At 45.0% G+C, this 25,887-nt stretch overlaps 1 protein-coding gene across 26 annotated transcripts in view; it reads left to right on the forward strand.

The window, feature by feature from the left end:
• Positions 1-25,887, forward strand: part of CELF2 (CUGBP Elav-like family member 2) — a 684,791-nt gene that overhangs the window by 427,553 nt on the left and 231,351 nt on the right. The window lies entirely within an intron of this gene.

Raw genomic sequence — 25,887 nt, forward strand, 5'->3', positions numbered from 1 at the left:
CCACCCCCTTCAATCCCTGACATTTCTAGTTAAAAAGAGCAGGTAGCTGATGTTATGGAAGATCTCTACCTGAGACCCTGGAAAGCCACTGCCAGTCAAAGTACGCAGCACTGGACCAGATTGGTAAATAGCCTGACCTTGTGTAAGGCAGTGTCCTATGTTCCTACAGTTCCCAGGTGGAGAGATGGAATGAAAATAGAACCATGTCTGTGGTGTGGAAATGCCCACAGGGTCAGCTGGGCCTCAGGAATTACTCTTCTGGCAAGGAAACGAAGCAACCCCAAAACCATATAAAGGAGAGAGGGGAAAGGTTATGCGGCTCCATTGGAATCTACAGAATTTAGCAGTTATGCTCCAGTAATTAGATTCCGGCAAACAGATGAGCAAACAATCTCCAGGGGTAATGAGTCTAAGTCAATGAACCACAAGTGTTCACAAGTACTAACAATAAGAGCAAAATACAAATGAAACCACCACCTGTGTGTTAACAGGAAACACAAGAACCGATGAGAGGCAATTGTGTTTACCTTTTGTATATCATCTAAATTTAGAATCCAGTCTCTCTTCATCACATTAGGGTATTAAGCTCTCTTGACAGGAGAGGAAGAACACAAACCGAAAATGTAATTTTTATAAATTATGTCTAACCTCTTGAAATTGCATCATCATTCCTCTTTTTCTCCATTTTTCCACAGGCAAGCAAGCACTGCTGTTTTCTTTTCTGTTAATCTGAGCAAGAGAAAACAGAATCCTAGTCTATACATGACTTGCTGCGGTGGTCTCACTTCTGTGGTGAAGTGAGCAGGCATCTTGCACAACCTCTTTCAGCCTGTGGGCCACATTCCATCCTGGAGAAGCTCCTGAGGGCCACATTCCAGTGGTGGGTGGGACCTATGGCAAAGGGAGTAGGACCCCAAAGGCCAAAACACAAAACAAAAAATGCCACCATGTTTTAGTTGAAAGCTCTCCCTGCCACTAATTAACCCTGAGGAGAGACATTTCAACCTTTTAGAATGGGGAAAAAACTGCACAAAAGCCAGGAAACAATTGGCAGTCAGGAGAAAGAAGATGGGGCCATGGGAAGGGGTGTGGCTATCTGGACCAGATTGGGCCCACGGAGGGCTGCATTGGCTCTGTGGCCTGAGGTTCTCCACCCCTGCCACACACACACACACGAAAATGCATGCCACAAATGTTCTTCATGGAGGCCAATGGATGTCTGTGATCATTTGGACTATATGGAACAGAAAAGACAAGATCCCTGAAACAAATTCAGAATAAACACTCCAAGTGTAAAAAACCTGACAAGCCTGCACTACTAGACCAATGCATTATTCTTTTTTACAAAATTTATCCTACTTGATGATACAATTATGCTAAATAGTTTTTCAAAACAGCCATATCAATTATAGACAGTCAATCTTTCAAACACAACAATAACAGTTATACCTGGCAGTCAATTTTACAAAAACACTTATATCAATTACATCTGGCAGTCTACGAAACTCTGTTGTGAGTGATTCCAATTCGACTATGAAAAGTCTTCCTCAGGTACTCCTGTAGACATGACCCCTTCTCATAACAATTTACAGAAACTGATAACGTTGAGAAATAGTTCCACTTTCCTGAGTGACTGAATTCTTTCAGTGCTCTACCAATCGATAAAGGCAAAATAGCCCACTAAATTTGTGGGTTAAGAGTGAGGTAATCCCTCTGATTTTTCCAACTCACCCTTCCCAGTGTGTTGGTGCTCCCATGACCAGTTGCCATGGGTTTGGGCAGGTGACTCAAGCAAAACTGGGGTGCTGGCAGGGCCAGAGTCAGCCCTGGCTTCATTGGGCACAACTTGCTCAGAGAGCCCATTACTAGCAGCTGCTGTGAGTAGGGATGTATGGACTGTGAAATCCACTCTGTCTGTGTTTCATGGATTGTCAGGTACATTTTATTCTGTCAACCGCTCAGAGACGGATGCGATATTTTTTTCCTGTCATGCGGGAAAATACGTAAGTACTTATGTAAGAGGTTTCATAAGAATTTAGATAATTTACCTTAGTACATAACATTTCACGTATTGTCCTCCATTCCAGTCAGCTTTTCCTCAGCAGAAACGTGCATATTTTCCTACGAATAAATACGCGTAAATTTCAGGAAACTAAAAAATACATCTGAAAGTCCATGGAGTCCACGCAGCCTGAGCGGGTCACTCTGCAGCAGATTCCACAGGTCGGATTCTTAGAAATCTGAACTCATTTGAGTCTGTCTCGAATTTCTCCAGCATCCCTAGCTCTGAGTTCCCCTTCGAAAAATATGCTTTCAACCCATTGCTCCGAACGGTGCAAAGTGGCTGGGATTAGCCTCACGCTCAATATCCCATGATGCCACAGACATAATATTGCTCCAGGGCCTTGTGGGGAAATTAAATTGTGGCCTCCAGTCTTCGTGTTGCTTGAGGTCTTGGTGCAGCCACTACCCACTGCTGCCAAGGAAACTTGTGAGGCCCAGCAATGGAGGAGAACAGGGGCACAGGACCTCAGGGCCAGCTCTGGACCTCTGGGGGTCCCCAGAAGGTCATGTCCCTTTTCCCTGGCCCCACCTCTTTCCCTCAACTACTCATCATTGGGCCGTTTCCCAGTTTTTGTGCAATTTTCCCCCCTGTTCTAAAAGGTTGAAAAGGCGTTAACTTTTGGAGGCAAGAGCTTTAAACTAAAATATGCTGATATTTGAGGGGATTTCAAAATCCCCCAAATACCAGCCCTGCCTTTTTTGCCTTTGACCCCACCCATCACTGCAATGCAGCGCCTGAGAGTTTCTATGAAATGGAATTTGGTCCTCCGGCTTAAAGAGGTTCTGCACCCCTGCAAGAGGACACTTTGCTCACGGCCCCCTTAAATCTGGAGCTTTCCCTGGGTCCTAGCTCAATATGCTCTCCTTGAGTAAACCCCTGAATCTGCCCTGTAATTAGTGTAAGACAGTGCAAAAGGGACTCTCAGTGGTAATGTGACCATGTGAGCTTTGGGAGAGGAAAAAGGCGGGGGGGGACTGTGAATCTGGAGCTCCTTCCCCTCTTTATGGCTTTCATGGTATTAGCAGCTCTGGAATGTCCTTGTGATGTTGACCTGATTTGCTTGTATGGATCAGAAAAGGTTAGATTCACAAAGAGCCATCAATTCATAGAGGCTGTGAAGAAAGGCTGCATCTGGCTTCCCCGTGCTTGGCAATGCATCCTGTGTTAGAACTGGCAAAATAATTTGCAAGCTGCCTTATAGTGATTTTAAAAATCCTGACTGCTTTGTTGCTTTGAATGGTGGTGATTTTCATTTCCAGTTTCTGTTATGGCTATTTTATGTATAGACATGCGCGCGCGCACACATACAAACCTTTCATCCATTTTCTACTTGTCAACATATTTTCACAGCCTAATTGTTATTAGGTCAGCAGCAAACAGTGATGAGATACTTGTGTGGGGGGGTGATGTGATAATTGGTGTTTCATCTCAATGAAAATGGTACCCATAATCCTAGCTTTAAATCCTCTAATACTCATATGGGATGTGAACTCAGAAAGCAAGAGAGAATGATCTGTTAAGGCAGGAAAGCTTTTTCTTCTTTCAGGAATGCAGATCCTACATTTACAGAAACTAAGGCCCATTAGTGTTATTGCTTCAGATGGAGCACAGCCAATTTGGCTTCCATCATAGGTGGAGGAACACAGAGAAGCACCTTTCCGGCAGGTCCTAGGCAACAGGCAGGTTGGACTAGGAAGAGGCAGTCCATTAGGCAGGTTGGACTAGGAAGAGGCAGTCCAGTCACAGGGGCTGAGGTTGCACACCCCTGTTCTCTGGGTCTATTTGAAGGACTGTCAGAGGAAAACCCTCTATTTCAGGGGTGGGCAGCTTCCTTTGCATCAAGGATTGCAGAGGGTTTTGGGTAGTGGCCACATGCGCAGATGTACACACACGCATGACACATATGCACACATCACACATACACATCAACACACTCCCCCCAAATCCTAATGCACATTGCTGGTGTGAGGGGGAGCTGTTAAACTCCTCCACCCGTCCCAGAGAGATTTAGTTGTATTGCTGGCATGGGGGCAAGGTTAAAGGCTCCCCCTGCCACATTGCTGCAGTGCTGCTGAAGAAGATCACTGCAGTAGGGAGGAGGCTTTAACCTTGCCCCCATCACCATAATTGTCCAGGGAAAGGGGGCATGTGGGGGTGACTCCTTGTGCACCTTCTTTCCCTGATGCATCAGGCTCCCGCCAGCGTGCCAAGCAACTGTTTGGCGGGTGGGCAGAAGTCCAGTGCTCCAGGGCTGCACTTCCAGTGGTGGCAGAGCTTTTGGGCAGCAACATCACCGCTGGGGGGGGTATGCAAGGGGTCTCACAAATGGCCATGGAGGGCCATGCATGGCTCACATGTAGCCCATGTGTTGCCCACTCCTGCTCTGTTTGAAGGACTGTCCAGACCAAATCTGATGGAAAGATAAAGACCCATAAGAAGGGAGATCTGAGCCTTGAAGTTGCCCATCCATGGTTAGCACCTGGACAGCAGACTGAGCAAAGCACAGAAGTCACCTGGACACAGTCTTCCCCACTATGCTCAAATGTATTAGTGTTTCAGTTATGTCCCAGGGCATTTTCCGAAGGCACATGAAGCAGCCACCTTGCTGAAGCAAAACAGGTCTGGCTGGGTCTGGCCAGGGCTTGGAGGGGAGACTACCAGGGAACCACATGTAGCCTCCTTGATTCCATGATGGAAGAAAGGTGGGATATAAATAATAAATAAAATTATAGTAATTATTTTTAGTGTTGCACCTATACATATAAATGTGCATATGCAGATGCTATGCAAAGCTTTTTTCCTCTTTTCTTTAAGTGGCCATTCTACTCTGGGGCACATAGTCCATAATAGCCCACAAGGCTAGGTCCTAGCCTTATACCATTCCATTCTCATTTCATGCCTCATAATGCCTAACAAACATAATTGAAGGATTATCAACAGCAGGGGTGACTCCATCAAAGAGTAACAAGATTAAATCCTCCTCTAAGAACAGTATTTGCTACCCCTTCACTCCCCTAAACTATTCTTTCTGGTATTGCCCTTGATCAACAGCAACCCCACTGCAAGGACCCAGTTGACACTACTGTTTATGAGAGAACATCTGTGAATTTGAAGCGTCTCCATGGCAGTTTGAAAGGGGCATCAGTTGTACATCCAAAACATAGGCCACGTATCCTAGTGGCTTCAGCCTTTGCTGGTCTGTCACCTGTTCATCCATCTACACCACAGATGAGGATAACCGTAGGAGCAGCAGCAGTAGCCTTACAGAACATACACACAACCAAAGAAAGTTACTTGCTTTGTCTATTGCTTGCATTTACAGATTTTGTGTTGACATGTGACATTGATGGCAATAGTTTAAGGAGTGGATGTCTCCTTGGCTACTCTTTCTCCCGTTTGTGTCATAGTCAAACTCTCCCCCTTGCAGTATTCAGATTAAACCTCTCTCTTCTCCCCTTTTCCTGGAATTGATTTGCGTTTGATATGATCCTTTGGGGCCCATAACCTGCTTGCTATTACCATGTTATGCGGCTTTGTAATGATCGTCGCCTTTGTTGACAATTTAGGATAATGATGGAAAAACACAATAATTGCTGATATACATCTTGTTTTAAAGCAATTTCCTGTGGGTGAGATCAGCTTCTCGAATAAAAATTTATAGTTTTAAGGTAATAAATTAAATTCCTTAAAGGTGTAATCTCTCTCTCTCTCTCTCTCTCTCTCTCTCTCCTCTTTGCTATGGAAGCTGCCCTACAATAGAGTAGTTTTGCTCTAATTAGTACAACACCTGGTACCGTTGCTATAGTTACCTTTTTAAGAATAGACAATATAAACCTTGATTTTGAGAAGCTTATTAATTCGGCACTCATTAAAGTCAATGGCTATCAGAAACAGCCGCTAATAGTTGAGGGTACAGCAAGGCAAAGGTAGTCTGTACAGTCAGCAAGAGCAAATCTCTTAGTCACTCAGATCACTAAGCAAGTTTGAACCAGAAGCCTTTAGTGCTGGGGGGTAAGGAAGTATATCAGCTGTCCTACTTTGGCCCATTGGTGTAAATGACTTTCTTGGCTGGTGTGGTATGGCCACCTACAGTTCTACCCTGTGACCAGAGCTAGGTGGTGGTATACCCTGACACCAGCCCTGATGATCACACACAGGATTTGCGTATGACCTGCATGGCATTTGGAACAACCACTGATGCAGCTACAGCTGGAATTTGGGGCCAATGTCCAGGACCCCACGGCCCAGGGGATCCCCAAATGACCATCCAAAGAGTGGCAGGTGACTGGGACTGCAGAAATCAGGCCAGGCATGAGAACCAGTGCTGGCATGGGTGTTTAAAAAACATGTATTCTCAGGGGCCATGTACGTGGTTACAGATGCTCATTTTATTATTTTTACTTAAAACTATATGCATCCTTTTCTACAACAAATTGGTGCTTATTCTCAAGTGAATGTGTTTTGCAGAAGCAAACTACAATTTATTCCTGTAGCCATGATGAAGTTCACTTGATTTGAGTGAGTTGAAGATGTGAAAGTGTACATGCTTAGCTTTTCTTTTCTTTTTTTATCAGGGTTAGCAAACATGAGTTTTTGCTTTAATTTATCAGGAAAGCATGGAATGTCAATGGGAGGGGAGAAAGAAGAGAAATGTTAGTTGTATGCTTCAAAACCCAAATAATAAACATGGCCAATTATGGCAAAAGGCCCAAGAACATTAAGCCCTGCATCTAAAACTACGTAGAGCACCTGTGGGGACAATTGTGTCCAGTGACATAGAAGTGGTACACATTTGCATCCATTCCAAGACATTGATGGGAAGATGCATGGTCATCGTCTCAGTGCTCAGCACACAGCCCTGCCGAGACCTCTCCTCTCTTCTGCACAGGTTTTCTCGGTTTACTTATGTGCAGTGACATCCGGCAGTAATGCATGTACATCCGCCCTGTTGGAACATGTGGGACATTGTTATGTTCCTCCATGCCAGATCTGCACATCTTGCAACTCACCAAGTTAAACATAGTCCATGGATGGCCAGCCCCTAAGGCAGAGTTTGACAGACTTTAGGCTTGTGTTATCAACTTTATTTCTTAGTAGAACCCCAAAGTCCAACAACCAGAGCCAATTGCAAAATAGTGGTTGGAAGGTCAAGCCAGAAGCAAAAGAGTGGCTCAAAGGGTGAAGCCAGTTACCCACAAGCCACATACTGGGATCATTTTACAAGGAGAAATCTACGTCTCAGTTACTACAGGTCAGGGATTCTAATACAAAACTCAGCAGACCTGTACAAAGACCTAATCAACGGCAATTAATTCATAACCATATTTATTGGTAAGAAATGCTGAGGGTGAGAGATAAGCAATGAACCAAAGGCCAGTAGATCTACTGCAAATCCCGCAGAGATCTACAGTGGATCCCAGTCTACCTACAGGCGGCCCTGGCCTTAATTGGCAGAGCAGACTTCCTATTTTTGTTGCCTATTTGTGACTGCAAAGATCAGGGGTGAAGGACAGTTAAGTATTGGCCAGGTTACAGTACACAGCTCTGTTCAGCTTGATGAGTCACTACTAGCTTGGTTTGGCTGACACACAATTGAAGGAGGCAATCCTCCTTCGTATGTGGTATTCTGTTTGCGTTGTGTTTAAATTGAAGGTCCCTACTTTTCAACAGAACTTCATGAGGATGAGTGATCCAAGTACTGGAGACTGAGCCTATAGCTGCCTTAAATTAAATATGACATTTTCAGGTCAGTTAATGGGAGTGGGTTTTCAGCTCACTGAGTGTGGGAAGGGGCTTTTGTGTATGCTGGCACAGGAAACATTTCTTAAGGCTGCCATGGTGGGCATCTCTCCATCACCCCCATTTCTGATTTGAATAATGAAAAGGGCTCAGAAAATATCAAGGGCCTGCTCCTGGTAAATTTGATGCTAGCTTTGTAAACAATTGCTGCTTGAGCCTAAGAATTTGAATTTATGTCTGTCTTGATCAGAAGAAGTTGTGGGAAGTGGAACACAAATAAAAAATGTGGCCCGCCTGTAATGACAGTAGAACTCTTGAAGGTTTTATTGAGGGCTTAAGTCTTTCCTAATCAGACAGCTCTGATGAGATGGCAGCTGGGGGAATGTTGAACGGCAAGCGCCCCTTTTGACATTGTTGCAAGAAACAGATGTTTGGGTTAAAGAACTGCACAGTTAAACCAAGGCAGTTCTTTTAAGCAAGAAAAAGAAGGGAGAAATATCTCTTGGCTTAAAGGTTAACAGAATAAATATGTAATTCATAGTAATGGAAAGATCACCCATAAAGTGTGTGTGTGCACATGTGTGAGTGAGTGAGTGAGTGAGTGAGGGACCAGCCCAGGAAATTCAGTTGTGAAGGAGAAGAAAAGATGAGCTGATGTACAATTTGAGCGATGACACGAAGATCAATGGCTGTATTTTCACCCAGTGAAGCATGGGAGTCTCAGATAAGGGCAGTTAGTCTATGAAATACTGACTGGCATTGCTCTTTTACTGTTGGCATTTGGTCTCCAATATTGATCTCCACTGTCACTTGCCAACAAAGGACTATGAGGCTGGGTTTTGTGCTTTGTGTGTGCGCGTGTTTAGATAATGCCAGTTTTGATGGCATATGAATTTGTTACAGTCAACGGTGGAGGGCCCTTAAGGGGTTAATTCTCGCAGTCTCTCTTCTCCCATTTGGTTTGATTGCATCTTGTATATTGCTGCGAGCAATTATAATCTTCTGCCATTCAGCCAGAAAGCAGATAACCCACTCCAGCCTGAAGAGGCTCTTTTAAAAAAGAAGAATCCCTTAATTTGGCCATCAGTGTGCTTTGCTGCCTTTCTCCACAACACCCATAGGTTGCTCTCCCTTGTTTGGTGGGGGGTGGGGTCAAGCCTGGCAGTTGAGGGCAGAGTGAGGCAAAGTCCATGACTGTGCAGGGTGGGGCAGGCAGGGAGACAAGACAAAAGGAATCTGAATACAACAAGAAGCCCTCCTTCAAGTGCCCCATCATTGAGGCTCAGAGGGTGGCAACAAGAGAGAGGGCTTTTTTGGTGGTGTCCCCCCCCCCAGGTCTGGAATGCTTTCCCAAGGGAAGCTCACCTGTAGCCCACACTGCTATGTTTTCAGCACCAGGCTAAGACATTCCTGTTTGCCCAGGCTTTTAAAATATTTTAAAGTCTTTTAACGTCTTCTTTATGTATTTTAGCAAATTTTGTGCTTTATTTTCATAGTCCCTGCAATGTGGTTTTACCTCTTATACCTGATATTGTATTTATGTATTTATTTATTTTATTACATTTCTATCCTGCCTTTCCTCCAAAGAGCCCAAGGTGGCTTACATGATCCTCCTCCTCTCCATTTTATCCTCACAGCAACCCTGTGAGGTAGGTTAGACTGAGAGTCAAAGACTGGCCCAAGGTCCCCCAGTGAGCTTTGTACCTGAGTGGGGACTAGAACCCGGGTCTCCCAAGTCCCAGTCCAACATTCTAACTCCTATACCACACCGGCTCTTTCATGCTGTGTTGGCACGTTTATTAGTTTTATATTGTTGATTTTATTGTGGTTCCATTTGTGTTATTCTTGTAGTTGTGGTTGCTGCTGTTGTTGTTAAATGCCTAGAAGAAAAATATGTTATGAGGTGTTTAATAAATTTAATTAATAAATAATAATATAAATAAGAGCAACTCTTAGACCAATGAGCGAGACTGATCTGGAAGTGTTTCAGAAGGAGCAGGGAGCATCACATGAGACCCCCTGACCAGTGGGCCACACCAAGTCTGGAAATGTCAGGACCTGCCAGCCTCAGCCTCAGCACCTTCAGCTCTCTGTGGAGCTGCCCCATGTGGTGAGCCACTGAACTGCACATTGCAGCTTATGCCTTGTCACTTTAGCATCCTCAGGTCCTGGACTGACCCCACCCACCCTGGCTGGCCACTACATCCTCCTAGACAGGAAGGACTATAAAAGGCTTTCCTGTTCCAGTTAAGCCTTGCTTGAGCAACAAGGTCTTCCCATGGTCTTTTGTGTTTCCTGTATCGTTTAATCCTGCCTAGGGATGCTGGAGAAATTTGAAATGGACTAAAATGAGCTCAGACTTCTGAGAATCCGACCTGCAGAATCCACTACAGACCAACACCCTCAGGCTGCGTGGAGTCCATGGACTTTGGGGTGATTTTTTTTACTTTCCCAAAATTTATGCATATTCATTCGTGGAAAAATATTCAAGTGTCTGTCTGCCAAGGAAACATTGAATGGAATGGGGGACAATATGCTAAATGTTATGTACTAAGGTGAATTATGTAAATAGTTATGTAAAATATTTTATGTAAAAATAAAATAAAAAGTTATGTAAAATAGTTGTTTTTTTCACTCAGCCGTGATAGGCTACGTAAACATTTACGTAGCCTATCATGGCTGACTGCAGGGACGCAAACGGCGGTGGCTACGGCCGCCGCCATTTGCAGTCCCGGCAGAACAGGATTCGCGGCGGGAGGGACGGGGCGCCTCCCCCCTGGCCAGAATTTCGGGGGGAAGGACGGAGCGTCTCCCCCCCCACCGCAAATCAACTTTCGTCAAAGGTAAGGGACTTACGTACATCCCTATGGAGTTGCTCCAGCTCCTCAATAATGTTGGTTGCCCTTTTCTGCACCTTTTCCAACTATACAATATCCTTTTTTGAGGTGTAGTGACCAGAACTTTACCCCATATTCCAAGCGTGGTCACACCATAGATTTTTCTTCTGTTCCACCAGCCAACGTCGCTGCATAGCACAAGTAGTATTTCTCTTTCTTTCTGTGTGTGTGTGTTTCTCCTTTTCCCTCTCTCAAACAAAACCAACTGGTGGTTGTGAGAAGCTTGCCTTGTTAAATCTTTCCCAACAAGCATCCCCCAAATCAATTATTACTGAGAGTGCTTTGCTAATCGGGTTAGGTGAGGGCTCCGCCAGATCCAATGGAGCAAGTTGATTCATTAGATATGACAGGCTGGCTTGACTGGGATCGAATGCTGTGTGTGGTTGAGCACATGTGTGTGTCGGAGGCATGCCCAGTGCTGGCTGAAAAGCCCATGCTAGAGAAACCAAAGTGCATGAATCATGAAACTGAGGCTGGCAGGCTGTGAGCCGAGAGGGATCCAGTTGCCAGAAGGCTGCTTTCTCCATATTTTAATTACCTACATGGACCTCTTTTGCTTTTTTCAAGAATTGGACAGGGACATCTTGCATAGCATCTTGCCAGGCTTCCTTCCAGGCTTGCAGCGGGGGGGGGGGGGGAGATATTGCAGAGGTTTCAATTAAAGCTGCAGCACTCCAAATATTATTCTGTTGGCCTCCCTTAGGAAGCGTAGGGAGCTGCTAGGAGATCACATGCAAGATATAGAGCAGAAGTGTGAACCTTTGTGTGTGTGTGTGTGTCAACGGCTACATTCCCTTGGGGGTAATCTGCTGGGAGGTGCGTGGCAGCGATATAGAGCTAATGCTGACCAGGAAGAATTAGGTTCCAAGTCCCCACTCAGGCATGAAGCTCACCGGGTGATGGTGAGCCATTTATTATCTTTCATCCTAACCTACCTCACAGGGTTGTTGTCAAGATGAAATGCAGGGGGTGGGAACCATGTGTTCTGTGGAAGAAGGGTGGGATGAGAATGCAGTCAGTGAATACATTGGGTTTATAGAGAAGCAGTTTAGATAGATACTCAGGGGGTGGTGGGAAGGGAAGGAGGGTAATGCAGGTGGCTGGAGCAAAGGGGGAAACATGAACTAGGGAGGGGCGAACCCATTGTGGTCCAGATCATGTGCCGCTCACTGGGCCCCCACCGGCCGCCTGTCTGCCCATCCTTGCTCTCCATGTGCGGCAAGTTCCTAGCTGGTCCACGAGCGCCCAGCGAGCGGCGCACAGCCACCCAATCCCTCGTTGAGCTGCCATTTTGTGTAAAAATGGCTGCTCGGTGTTTTTCGTAAAGGCCGATCTTATGCGAATGATGGCCATAAAGCAGCAATTCATGCAAGATTACAGGCAAGCATGGGGCAAGCGCAAGTCGGCAAGCGCAGGGATCCATAAGCCAGTGATTCCTCGCCAGGCCTCAAGCCCCAACCAGATGCTCATGACATCCCTAGCATGAACTAATGCTCGATTTTAATGCAGGAGTTCTAAGCAACACTGATATTCCCTGGGATTACAGTGAGCATGTCTTGAATCAAGCCGATAAGATTTTCACAGCAGTGCAGCTTTAAATGTCCATTGTTTACTACCATTTGCCCTTCAGTTAAAAAAACAAACACAGGTCTGTGTTGGTTGCTGTATAACCAGACAAGTGCCACCTATCCCTCAGGTGTGATCCTCCAGCAAAAATTGGTAAAGATCATTTTGGGCTGCACCGTCCTGTAAGGCACGTGACAATGTTCAACACTTCAGACAAATGGCTAGAGGTCCACTGTGACTGATGGCGAAAGCTGTCTGAGAAACAATGGATGTTCTTTTCTGCACTTTGTTGTCCACCCTACCCCCTGCCAGCATAGTAATTGCTTTTGATTTTACTCCAGGGATAACTTCAGTTTTGGTTTCTTTGCTCCTGGTTTGTCTGCCTGCTGTAATGACTCTTGCTGTAATTATTCATATACAGAAGGATAAAGGGCAACCCAACTATTCTATGATTCTATGATTCTATTCCACATTGTACAGGTTTCTCTGGTCTTGCTAGGAATGTCTGCTGTATAATATTATCCCTTTCAAAAAGTAAAGATGGAGAAGTACTTTAATTATGGAGGGATGAGGTAGGGGCACCCTTAAGAAAATCCACAGGACCCTCCCCTTGACTCCCCTTCATTTCAGCCAAAATTATTATTTTAAATTTTATTTAATTTTACAGAGATGTATATCACACCCTTGTATAAGACGTATTTCCAGAGTGCTTAACAATAACTGTCATGACCCTTTTGAGATGCATTGTTAAGATGTTGTTAGTGTTAGTTCTAGAGCTTCAGGGCTCGGATCTTTCTCTGGGAACTCTAGAAATTCACTCTCTGAGGGCCAAACTAGACACGATGCAGTTAGCAACTGTGTGAATAGCTTTTTAAAAGTAAATGGTGTGTGTGTGATCTGGATTGGGACACTGGTGTGAGGGTAGGGGCTGTAATCCTTTGTCTAGAGTCTCCCCCTGTAGTTCCCATCTGGATCAGGGGGCGATGTGTGCTATTAGGGATTTGCATTAGAATCACATGAAGCCCAAGCAGATTTGGGCCCCTTTGGACCATTTCCCAAATGTGCTTCCCAAGGCAAAGTGTGTTTCCCTCTGAAGCCAACAGAACCAAAGCTGGGCTGGAACAAGCATTCACTGCAAATTTGTGCTCAGAGACACAGACATTCTGTCTCCTCTCCAAATAGTGTCCTTTGGTTTTGTTGTTTCTCTAAAATGCAGATAAGGGGAGGGGGTGGGGGAGTGCAGTTAAATGACTAACAGGTCCACCTAATCTTAGGGTGTATTTTATCAGGGTTTCAAATCACGGTGTTTTGAGAGAGGGAAAGATGGGACCCTGAGATGGCCATTCTTCCAACACCAAAAACCAAAAGAGAAAAATTATGCAATTCTGTACAGGTTTCTTTGATACAAATCTAACAATAACAGATGTAATAACACAAATAATGAAAGACCATTGCTTAAAGTATTGAAGAGAGCAATCCTATGGCCCCTACACAGCATCAGGGGGCGGGGGGGCATAGGATAGTTTGAATTCCTGGATCCAAGGTCAGAGACAGTGCTCTGACTTCAGACCCAGGAGTCTGAGCTCCCCCCTCCCCCTCCCAGCCAGTGTGGAGAGAACCCCACCAGCTGCCTCTGCAAGGTCACAAAGGCGACCTCGCAGATGAGGGAAGCGAGCGGTTCTGTGGGCAGGGAGGGGAGCAGCTGGGGAAGCAGGGATATGAGCTATCCCCATCCCTCCCCTTCCACAGAGTCCTAGCTAGGTGGGTGAAATTGTCCATCTAGCAAAAGTTATCACCTCCTTGCTAGGGATGTATGAACCCCACCTACCTGAGTCTGCTGGGATGCCATTTGTGTCCCTGCTGTTTGCCATGATAGGCTACATAAATCTTTACGTAAATACGCCATTTGTAATCCCTGTTCCTTTGTGCGATAGGCTACACACAGATTTATGTAGCGTATCACGGCAAAGAGCAGGGACGCAAATGGTGTCCGCTACGCTGGATGCCATTTGCGTCCGCAGTCTGGCAGCGGACAGACCCAGACCTGGTGGCGGCAGGTAGGATCTGGCTGGTGCGAACTTGGCAGGGTGGTGGAGGTTAGTGGTCCATTCCGCCATGGACTCCGGGGGGGGGGGGCAGATTCTAAGAATCTGGCCTCATTGGAGTCCATGGCAGAATTCTCCACCATCCCTACTCCTTGCTCATCCTGATCTGCATTGGATGCCTGTCAGAGTCTGAGTCCAGGGGCTGACGGGCATCTGGATAGGATTGCACCCTAAAAGCTATATCTACTTTGGCCAGATGTATTTCTACATACATTCATCATCAGTGGCCTGAAAAAATAATCTAAAAACAAAATTATCTGAAGTCAGGAGAGGCAGAATCAAAAACAAGAATATGATTCAAAGAGGCAACAGATCACTGCTTGGTCTTGGAGCTTGTGGTCTGATACGGCATGGCTCTTCTTATTCTCATGTGTTGAGGATGAAGCTGCCTTTGAAGATGGCTTAGAAACTTCCATTAGTTAGAAAAGAGAGACCAGTATGTTAGTTCAAAATACAGACCAGTCAATAGGCAAATAACTTGCCAGTTCTTAAGCAGTGCCACTGGCTTCTGGGTGGTTTCAAAGCACAATCCAAAGTGCTGGTGGGTGTGAGTAGGTCAATGCAGGAAGCCTGATTCCTAGGTGGTCTCTCATCCACGTACTCACCAGGGCTGACCCTGCCTAGCTTCCGAGATCAGACGAGATCAGGCGCATCCAGCCCTTTGCTCATCTGATGAATGCCCTTAGACTACTTATAGGGATGTACAAAAGTCACTTACCTTTTCATGGATTCTGTTCAGGGGGGGGCGTTCCATCCCTCCCCCCAGAATCCTCGATGGGGGGGGGAGGCGATCTGGCCCTCCCCCCTGGAATCCTCGATGGCTGGCTGTGCTCTGTGGCAGCTCCGCAGAGCAGCCGGCCAGGCCCAGGCCAGGGCCATCCACAGCCAAATTTCTGGCCACGGAGGGCTCTGGGGAAAAAAAAAAAGCGTATGCAAATGGCGGCGGCTCCGGCTGCTGCCATTTGCATTCCTTATTTTTCTTTGTCTTAGTCTACGTAAATATTTACGTAGACTAAGACGAAGAAAAGAAAGGGGAACACAAATAGCGTACTGGGCGCTATTTACGTTCCCCTTTCTTTTCTTCGTCTTAGTCTACGTAATTATTTACGTAGACTAAGACAAAGAAAAATAAGGAATGCAAATGGCGGCAGCCATAGCTGCCGCCATTTGCGTACGAATTTTTTTTGTTGTTTTTTTACCCAGACATGATAGGCTACGTAAGTCTTTACGTAGCCTATCACATCTATGGGGGGGCGGAGAAAAAAAACACAGACTGCAAATGACGGCGGTGGCAGCCGGTCAGAAGACCAGCCGCCACCGCTGAAGCCGCCGCTGGAGCCGCCGCCGTCCGAAACATCCACCCCAGGTAAGTCTCGTCCTGGGGGGGATCCGTGGGGGGCAGGGGGGGGCAGACCTTTCCGTGATGGATTTCGGGGGGGGGCGAATGCACTGGCATTCGGCCTCACCGAGATCCGTCACGGAATTCTCTGACATCCCTAACTACTTAGGACCTGGGGACCTGAAGGATTGCCTACTCCAACCTGGTACTGGAGGTCGCACATAGCTATCAGGACTAGGAGCCATTGATAGCCTTCTCCTCCAGGAATTTGTCCAACCCCCTTTTAAAGCCATCCAAATTGGTGGCCATTTCTACATCCTGTGGTAACTAATTCCATAGCTTAACTATGCACTCTGTGGAGAAGGACTTCCTTTTATCTGTCTTGAATCTCCCACCAATCAGCTTCATGGGAGGACCCCAGGTTCTAGTATCATGAGAGGGTATTACCCAGCATTCTAGTATTATTCATAATCATATCACCTTTAGAGGCCCTCCTTCAGGTGCCCTGACCATCTGATGTGAGGTAGATAATGACTGGGAAAATTATCTTCTCAGCTATGGCACCCCACTTTTAGAACTCACTCTCCAAGGAGGCTCACTCACATGATGAGTCCACTTATTTCCTTTCAGTACCAGGTAAATATTTTATATTCTTTGATATTTGTCCAAGATTTTAATTATCTGCAAATATCTATGCCGCCTCTAACTTATAGAGTCCCTGGTATTTTTATGAAGCTCAAATGAGTGCTGTTTTAGTGGTTGTCTCAAATGTTTGGTTTTATTGTTGTTCTGTAGATTTTTAGTAGTAGGAAGGGTTGATCTTTTGTCCGGCTGGATGATGTCATCAGGAAGGACTCCCTCAGTAATTCAGAATTGTTGTTATTTTGTTAGTAAGCTTGGAGATGCATGGGTGTGGATGTATAAATTTCATGACAACATAAGAAAAATTAGGGGGTGGATGCATTCTGTGACTGGTGCACATTCTGTGTGCCTGGGCCCCAGTTCACATTAAACTTTCTGTGCCCGTTGTAATTTGGTGCTTTGGGGATATTTTCTGAATAAACCGGACAATTTCAGAACTGCAAAGAAGTTGTTTTGCAAACATCTGTAGTCATCAAGTTGTTATTATTCCTTCAGGGAAAGTCCATTTAGTTTAATGCTCGTTTGAATGGCATCTGCTTAAGACCTCCGCAGCCTAATGATCTTTCAAAGACATTCCATGGTGTCACGGCAGTCAGCAGACTGCAATTTCCTTTGACAGTAAGTGCTTGAGACCTTGCCAAAATTGTTCCTTTTCATACCCATTGTTGAATCACTTGCTATTTTGATGTAGTGCTCTTTGACTACTTATCTAGACACCAGAATGATGTCATGTGCTATATATATATATATATATATATATATATATATAAGAAAGAACATAATTAATTTGAAATAGTTTTCACTGTTTTGAATTGGGTGGCATTGAAGAGTAAAGTAGACAGTTGGGGTGATGTCTTTCTCATCTCACTCTCACATGGGCCTTCTTGATGTCACACTGTTCACTTAGCTGTGTTTTTAGGCAGCCAAGTAATTACAGGCTTGCCATTCTTTCTCTGGGCTCCTGTCTACACTTGAATTTCTATACAATATTCCAGGATGCACAAGTAACTGTCTTATGGGATGGTAAAACAGAGAGGGGCCATGGCTCTCAGTGACAAGGCATACACCTTTCATTAAAAAAAAAAAAAAAGAGTCCCAGATTTTATCCTCTGTAACTCCATTTAAAAGGATCTCAGTTATCAGGGCTGGGGAAAGACATCTGCCTGGGACCTTGGCCAATTGGAATAGAAAGTGCTGGCCTAGATCAGGAGTGGAGAACCCAGGGCAGGCTGGTGGCTCCGATTTTGGTGGGGCAGCAAATCCTTTCTGGATTTTAGTCAGAACCAGCCAGAACTCTAAAGGAGCTATCCAAGATGCTGTACCTATTGTGGGGATAGGGTTCAGCACCTTGGATAGCTTCTTTAGAGCTCTGGCTGGTTCTGACTGAAACCCAGAATGGATGCATAGCCCCATGGAAATCAGAGCCATCAGCCTCCACTGGGAGAACCTCTTTCTGCCCAAAGGCTGAATTCAGTTTTAGAGATGCTCCCAGGGGCTGTATCCCAGTGGTGGGTGGGTCCAAAGACAAGGGAGAAGAGACAAAATGCTAAAATGTGTGCATGTTTTAACTTAAAACTCTTACTGACAGTAATAAAGCCTTAGAAGAGGCATTTCTAGGTAGCCTGGTAGAAGAGGACCTTTCTGCTGTGGCACCCCAGCTTTAGAATGAGCTTGCTAGAGAGGTTTGCCTAGCTCCTACATTGTACTCCTTCTGGTGCCAGGTGAAGACCTTTTTATTCTCCCAGTATTTTAGCATTTCCTAGTCTTTTAGCATGGGTTTTTTAAATCTGTATTTTAAATCTCTGCATTGCTGCTAGGTTTTATTCTGGTTGTACCGTTGCATTGTATTTTAAGCTTTAATATTTTATATTGTTTTATGCTGCGCTTTGTGGTTTTAATTTTTGTGAGCCGCCCAGAGAGCTTCACCTATTGGGTGGTATAGAAATGAAATAAATACATACATACATACATACATACATATATACATACAATTTCAACCCTTTAGAAGGGGGGATGTACAAAAGCCAGGAAGCCACCAAATGATAGGCAGTTATGGGAAAGGGATGGGACCAGGGGGAGGGGGTGAGGCTATTCATGGAATCCTGGAGGGCCAGATTGTGATCCCAGGCAGGCCGGATTTGGCCCATGAGCCTGAGGTTTGATACCTCTGGCTTAGGTGAGCCAGTAATCTACAGAAGCTTCATATAGCAGCAGCACAGAACGATAAGCCAGAAGGGGACTGCATATGACTTAAGGATATTGATCAGAGGTAGACCACAGGTTCAGTACCAAAAGCCACAGCATAAGGATGACACAGACTGGAGCCCTAGTGTACTGCAGGCACATTTGTAGCAATTGAAACAAGGTTGTCATGAAATCCAGCAAACCGAGAACTGAACTTGAGTCTGGAGGAAAACAGTGGCAATTGGGCTCGTCTAATTTAGCAGTTCTCTGATTCCCAAGATGTCGATGTTCAATCTTGCCATCTCATGTCTGACCACCTCCAGCTTACCTTGATTCATTGATCTGACATTCCAGGTTCCTAAACAATATTGTTCTTTACAGCATCGGAAACTAAGATCATGGCATCTGGCCCTATCACTTCCTGGCATATAGAAGGGGAAGAAATGGAAGCAGTGACAGATTTTACTTTCTTGGGCTCCAAGATCACCGCAGACGGTGACTGTAGCCATGAAATTAAAAGACGCTTGCTCCTTGGGAGGAAAGCTATGGCAAACCTAGACAGCATAGTCAGAAGCAGAGACATCACCTTGCCAACAAAGGTCCGTCTAATCAAAGCTATGGTTTTCCCAGTAGTAATGTATGGCTGTGAGAGCTGGACTATAAGGAAGGCTGAGCACCGAAGAATTGATGCTTTCGAACTGTGGTGCTGGAGAAAACTCTTACGAGTCCCCTGGACTGCAAGGAGGTCAGATCAGTCAATCCTAAAGGAAATCAACCCTGAGTGCTCATTGGAAGGACAGATACTGAAGGTGAAGCTCAAATATTTTGGCCACCTAATGCGAAGCGAAAACTCTCTGGAAAAGACCCTGATGCTGGGAAAGACTGAAGGCAAAAGGAGAAGGGGACGGCAGAGGATGAGATGGCTAGATAGCATCACCGATGCAATGAATATGGACTTGAGCACGCTCCGGGAGAGAGCGCAGGACAGGAAGGCCTGGCGTGCTATGGTCCATGGGGTCACGACGAGTCGGACACGACTGAATGACTGAACAACAACAACAACAACAATTTAGCAGAGCTGCTTTCCCCATGACTCGTGTGGGGACAGTGTACACAAGGAAAGTGGTCAAGCATCTGTTGCATATGGATAAATGATTGTCACAGCGTGAATATGGTTGAAGTCAAGCTTCCATCAGTAAGCATATTGTTTGGTGATTCCCAGTGTGTGAGAGATGCTAGCATGCTGAGAGAAATAAATGTAAGTAATTAAGAGTGCAATACTATGCATGTTTAGACAGAGAAAAGTCCTACAACTCCCAGCATTCCCCAGCCAGCTTGGGGCTGTAGGACTTTTCTCTGTCTACACATGTATAGAATTGCACCCTAAGGGCCTCTGTGATCCCCAACTCATCAGAGGAGGCTTCCTGCTGCATTTCTGCATGAGTCACTCCTCCCACTTCCAATCGGAATGGGCACTGAGATCTGTGACCCACGCAGAGGCACAAAGGATGGGCTCTTCCGAGGACATTCACTTCTTAAACGTATGAATCTACCATAGGCGGAATGAGACTACTGGTCCATCTAGCTCAGAATTGCCTGACTGGCAGAAGCTTTCCAGTGTTTCAAACAAGAGTCTTCCCCAGCCCTACCTGAAGATGCTGGCGATCGAACCCATGTGCTCTACCATTGAGCTATGGCCAAACGAAAGAATGAAGTATGCCTTACATAATCATTGAGGGGAGATGTGCTTTCTTGGCTAACATTTCAGGTGAAATGATGAGGATGTATTTCTTTATTAAGAACATTTATAGCCTGCCTTTTTCCATCATGAGTATATGGGCTTCTCAGGGAGCCTCCCATCCAGACAGTGGGTGGACCCAGATCTGCTTAGCTGGGTATATCATGTGCCGTCAGACAATGATCTGCGACCAGGAGTGATGCAGGCCATACTTCCTGCCCCGATATCCTTATTCTGAAAAATTAAGAACATAAGAGCCATACTGGATCAAATTGTTAGCCACAGTTCTATATCTGAGCAAGCCCTTACGACAATGTGATTTCCTAGAATAGAAGTACCAGAAATGCAAGGGGGGGGGGGGGACAGTACACCCATAATATATTTGTTTGTCTACTTAGTTTTGTTTTGCTTCATTAATCACTTTGATCCTATCCCACTTATGATGTACCAGCCATGTATTTTCACCCACGGGGGGCTTGATAAACCTCTTGTTCTTGCCACCTGCCTAGGTTTGGAACAACAAATGTTGTCAAATGCCCAGCAAGCCACCAAGCCAAGCTGGTCAGTTATGTTTGGCTTGTTGACTTCCAAGTTGTGCAGGTCTGCTTTTAGGATTTTTCGCCGCCATGTTTTTTTAGTTTAGCAGCTCAATGTGATCAAGTATTTTATTTTTTAAACCTGGGCATTTTGAGGATTTTGTGAGAACATTCAAGTGCTGTGGAGTTGCACATGGACCATATGATGTAATGTTTGGGCTCTTGTGCCTAGCTTTTGAATTGTGTTCCTGGTAAACCCAGGGGCTCTGTGGAAGATAACTGGGGGTTCTTCAGTGAGAATACTACTTATGGGGGAGCTTGGAGAATGTTCCTTGAAACAGGTAGCTGGTCCACCAACACAATTCTTCACCTGTGGTGGTGCATAGCTATAGGAGAGTAAGTGCTGAGTATATTGTAGGATGCACAATCAGTGAATTTAGCGATATCAGGAAACACATGGAGGATGCAGCTATCAATGGCTACTAGTCATGTTGGCTGGGTATTACCTCCAGTAGCAGACATAGTGTGCCTCTGTATGCCAGCTGCTGGGGAACATGAGCAAGAGGGTGCTGTTGCACTCATGTCCTGCTTGTGGGCTTTCCATTGGCATCTGGTTGGTCACTGTGCTGGATAGGCATATGGTCTGACCCAGAAAACGGTTCTTCTTATGATCTTATGCTGAGCAAGAGTACAGGAGAGGGTAGACTGCAGGCTTGTGGAATCGTTATTTTTGTACTAGGATCCCAAGATTCAGTAACTGGAGCCTGCCTGATACAAAATGGGGGGCAGAGCCAGATGCCAATTCATGGGTCTGAGGTAGAGCTAGGTGTCCCATGAGCCATACATGGGGACAACCTGCATATACAAGTACGAAGCTAAACCTCAGTTATTAATGGTCATGGGATCTAATGCAAAATTCTCAAACTGACCAGCAGAGCTAAACAAAGACCTAGTCAAGGCAACCTATTGATAGTCATGCTGTACAGGTGAGGGATGCGATGAGACTGGGAGATGAATGATTAGCACAATGTTAGCCATGGCTGACATAGGGTGGCCACTTACACATCACCAAAAAAGAGGACAGCAATTTGCATAGCATTTGCACCTGCAAACGTACATGTATATGTGCACATTTAGAAATAATTGCTATAATTTAAATAGAAATGCAATATATCTCACCACAGTGGAGAAGGTTGACTCGGTGACCTCTGGCCTGCACAGTCCGCTATCCAGGTGCTAACTGCAACTTCAAGCCCCCTGCCCTCCCTCCCTTGGTGTTAAACCAGACTTGGATTGGACACCTCTTCAAACAGAGGATGCCTTCAAACAGAGCACTGCCCTCTGCCTGCTCTCCAAAACAGAGGACTGTCTCCTGCAAAGGAGGACACCTGGCCACCATAGGCAGACAGCTTTTTTTTTTTCTTGGAATCTTATTTGCTATTGTTCAGCTACTGAGTGAGAGTCAGAAACCTTTGCCAATCACCCAGAGACCCACCAATAGGTTCAATCTACCTCCTCCCACCTCTGGCCTAGAACATTCCCCCTCCCCTTCCCCAGTCATTTACAATACTCAGAGGTTCTTCGGGAAAAGATTTCCTGGAGGGAGAAAATTTGAAAACCACTAGCTTAAGATATGCTTCTTGGTTGTTGCCTTCGTTGTGTCAAGGAATGAAGACTCGATTTGTTAGCTGAGCGGGGGTGGGGTTATACATAAAAAAATATTTTTAAGGAAAAAAACAGTACGACTCTGGAGAATGCACCTATTGAGAAGTACTAATGCTGACCCTAAGCAGAGCGATACTCCACTTCTAAAGCCTTGAGGCTCACAATAAATAGTATTCATCTTAGCTCTTGGTTCTGATCTTGTAAAAGCAAACTCATGCATGCACAACATGATAGACCATGTCACGCCTCAGAGCCTTTCTCTATGCTATCATCCCATACATTTTTTATAAGCTGAAGAAGGCAAGTCTGCCTCCAAAGGTATTCTGTTTTTCTTGGCTCCGCAAAAAGAAAGGAATTCTTAACATTTCTGAAAACAAAAACAGTTTACGATTCACATGTGTATGAAGCATGTTGCTTTCCTTTCCGTCCCATCCCCTTTAAAGCTGTTGTGGAAGGAGGTTTAAAGAATTTAAAGGAGGTTTACAGAATTTTGTTGGCTTCTTTTTGCTGCTCTGGTTCCAGGGAGAAAATAATTCTTATTCAGTCCCAGTTACTAAGGGCCAAACTGCACGTGACTTGAGTCATGTGCTTAAACAAGCATGCTTAACCTGGCCATTTTTATTTTGTTGGCCCCTGAAAACAGCACATTAGGGGCCAAAAGAACAGCAGGGTAGGAGATAGTTTTCAGCAGAACACATTCCAGACTGGGACCCTGCAGCTGCTTTTTCTCTAAAAATAAAAGGTGGTGAGGTTATGCATGCTTGCTTCAACACCTGACTAACTTCGCATGTAGTTCAGCCCCAATTCGACAATACGATTATAGGTATGCATTTATCAGAAAGACGTCCTGTTCCAGTGATCTTTTGTCACCGGCCTTCGCCAATTGTTTTCTGCTGGGACCACTCCACGAGTGCTAGGGGCATATGACAGGGCTGGTGATGATGGATCTCAGATTATGGGCAGGTTCACATAGCAGGATGTGTTCATTTAGATATCCTGGACCAAATCGCTTAGGCCTTTATAAGTAAGAACCAGCATCTTGAATTGGCATCTGAAACAAACTGGAAGCCACTGATCCAGGACTGGTATTCTACAGTCTGTAAAATGCACCCAAACGATCTGGTCACTGTGTTTTGCACTAACTGTAGTTTCCAAATATGTTTCAAGGGCAAACCCATATGGATCATGTTACAGAAAGATATGTAAAATCACAAATGAGCAATGAACATATGAAGCTTTCAGTGTTGTACTCCTGGTTCAACAAACCAAATATTGTGTACTCTGACAGGTGACAGATCTCTGTGGCCTTAGGAAGAGGTCTATCCCAACCCTGCGCATGAGATCCTTTTGTACTAGAGATTCTAGAAACTGGACCTGAGACTTTGGACATGCTACCTGGAGGAGTGTCTCCTCCCATACCTACCTGCCCAGTCTCTAAGATTATAATCTGAGGCCCTCCTCCAGGTGGCTCCTCCAAATAAGGCAAGGTAAATGGCTACAAGAGAGAGGGCTTTTTCGGTGGTTCCACCCTATATATCAGATGCTCTCTCCAAGGAGGCCCATCTGGTGCCTATGTGGTAGTATATTTGGCACCTTCAAGGCAGCCTAGAAATAATTTGAGAGACAGACAGACAACAGACAGACAGATAGACAAAGACGTTTCTATTTTCCCCAGAATTTTAAGAACTATTTTTAGTGCTTTTAGCTCATAGTGCTTTTATTTTGCTGCTAGTTTTACTTTGGTGTTACGTGCTGTAGTGAAGTTGCTCTTTGCTGCTGGCTTATGTTGGTTTAATTATGTGCTGTTCATTGCTTTATTCATTGCTTTATTGTCTGTATTTTATGCTTTTAATATATTGTACACTGCTCAGAGGGCCTGGGTTACTGCATGGTTTAAAAGTGCAATATACTGAAGCTGAAGCTCAAATATTTTGGCCACCTAATGCAAAGAGAAAAGTCACTGGAAAAGGCCCTGATGCTGGGAAAGATTGAAGGCAAAAGGAGAAGGGGACGGCAGAGGATGTGATGGCTACATAGCATCACCGATGCAATGAATATGGACTTGAGCACACTCTGGGAGAGAGTGGAGGACAGGAAGGCCTGGCGTGCTATGGTCCATGCGGTCACGAAGAGTCGGACGTGACTTAACGACTGAACAACAACAAATATATAAATACGCAGTGCATGTGCTCTACCAGTGAACTGTAGTCCTCCTAAAAAACAACAACAACAACAACAAAAACAGGCAAGTACAATAGCACAACAAAACCCAATGCCCGGTGTTCTGGCAGGACATCTAGACAAGTCTGCTAAAACAGCTGGCTCTTTAAGAGGGTTGAACAATTGGGGTGTTAGTGAAGCAGTGACAAGTCTTTGAAATAGTCTTCATGTTATAAATGTTGAGATGAAGAAAGTTACAGCTCATTCAAGATCTAATATCCTTAATGCACCCTGACAGCCTCAAATTCATTCCACCTTCAAAAATGAATGGGTTTAAATGAAAAGTGGTGTTAAATGCTTGGAGTATATGAGGGAATTGGATCACTGAGATGACTAGCAGCGTGTCCAATGGGGTAGCAAATGAAATCAAACGACTCCAGGCTGCCAAGGGTTGCTGGGCATTGGCCATTCTGAGAACGGTTCTGCACCGCCTTCCTTGATCAGAAGAGTATCCAATTAAGTGCAGCACTGCTAGGCAAGACAATACGACTTGGAGAGACATAATGGTGCCACCCACAAGGGCAGGAATCAAAAGCTGCTTTAGAGCCTGGCAGCATTGGGGCAGAACTGCAGTTTGTGGACGTGTTTTAATATCTCTGGGAAGCACCATTCTGGGACTGAAAATGGCACCATGCCTGGACCAAAGCAACAGATAGAAAGGATGCATTTTTAATGCCATGCAACTGAACAATGGGACAATCCTTCCCAGCGGTTCAAAACTTGGATGCGGAATTCTTGCGAAAACTCCAGCTGTTGAATGATGTGTGGAAATATTACCACATCACAAAAAGATGGGAAGCTATAAATCTAGCCTGCGCTTCATGTCACTTAGTGATTTAAGGGACTTCAAAAAATAATGATAATGTATGCACTTATTTATTTAAAACTTCCATCCTGCTATTTCAGGCTATGAGGCCTCCTTAAGGTGGCATATTGTAAAAACAAATATGCAGAGAGCTGAAAATGATTAGAGCTAGAGCTGTACCAAAAATTTATCCCACATTTTCTTTTACCATTCTCATTCAATTTGATAGAAATTACTTTCAAAACGAAATTCAAAGGAGAAGAAATTTCAGAGAATTTCTCATGGCTTGGGTTTGGGGTTCTTGTGCTTACTTTACTTACGAGGTGGCCATGGGGTGTACAGAAATTCATCGTACAACAATCTCTGTGGTGGCCTGTAGCCTCCTC

Source organism: Heloderma suspectum, chromosome 7 (assembly GCF_057233095.1).
Source record: "Heloderma suspectum isolate Gila_16-S chromosome 7, 16-S_ref, whole genome shotgun sequence".
NCBI classification, from domain to species: Eukaryota; Metazoa; Chordata; class Lepidosauria; order Squamata; family Helodermatidae; genus Heloderma; species Heloderma suspectum.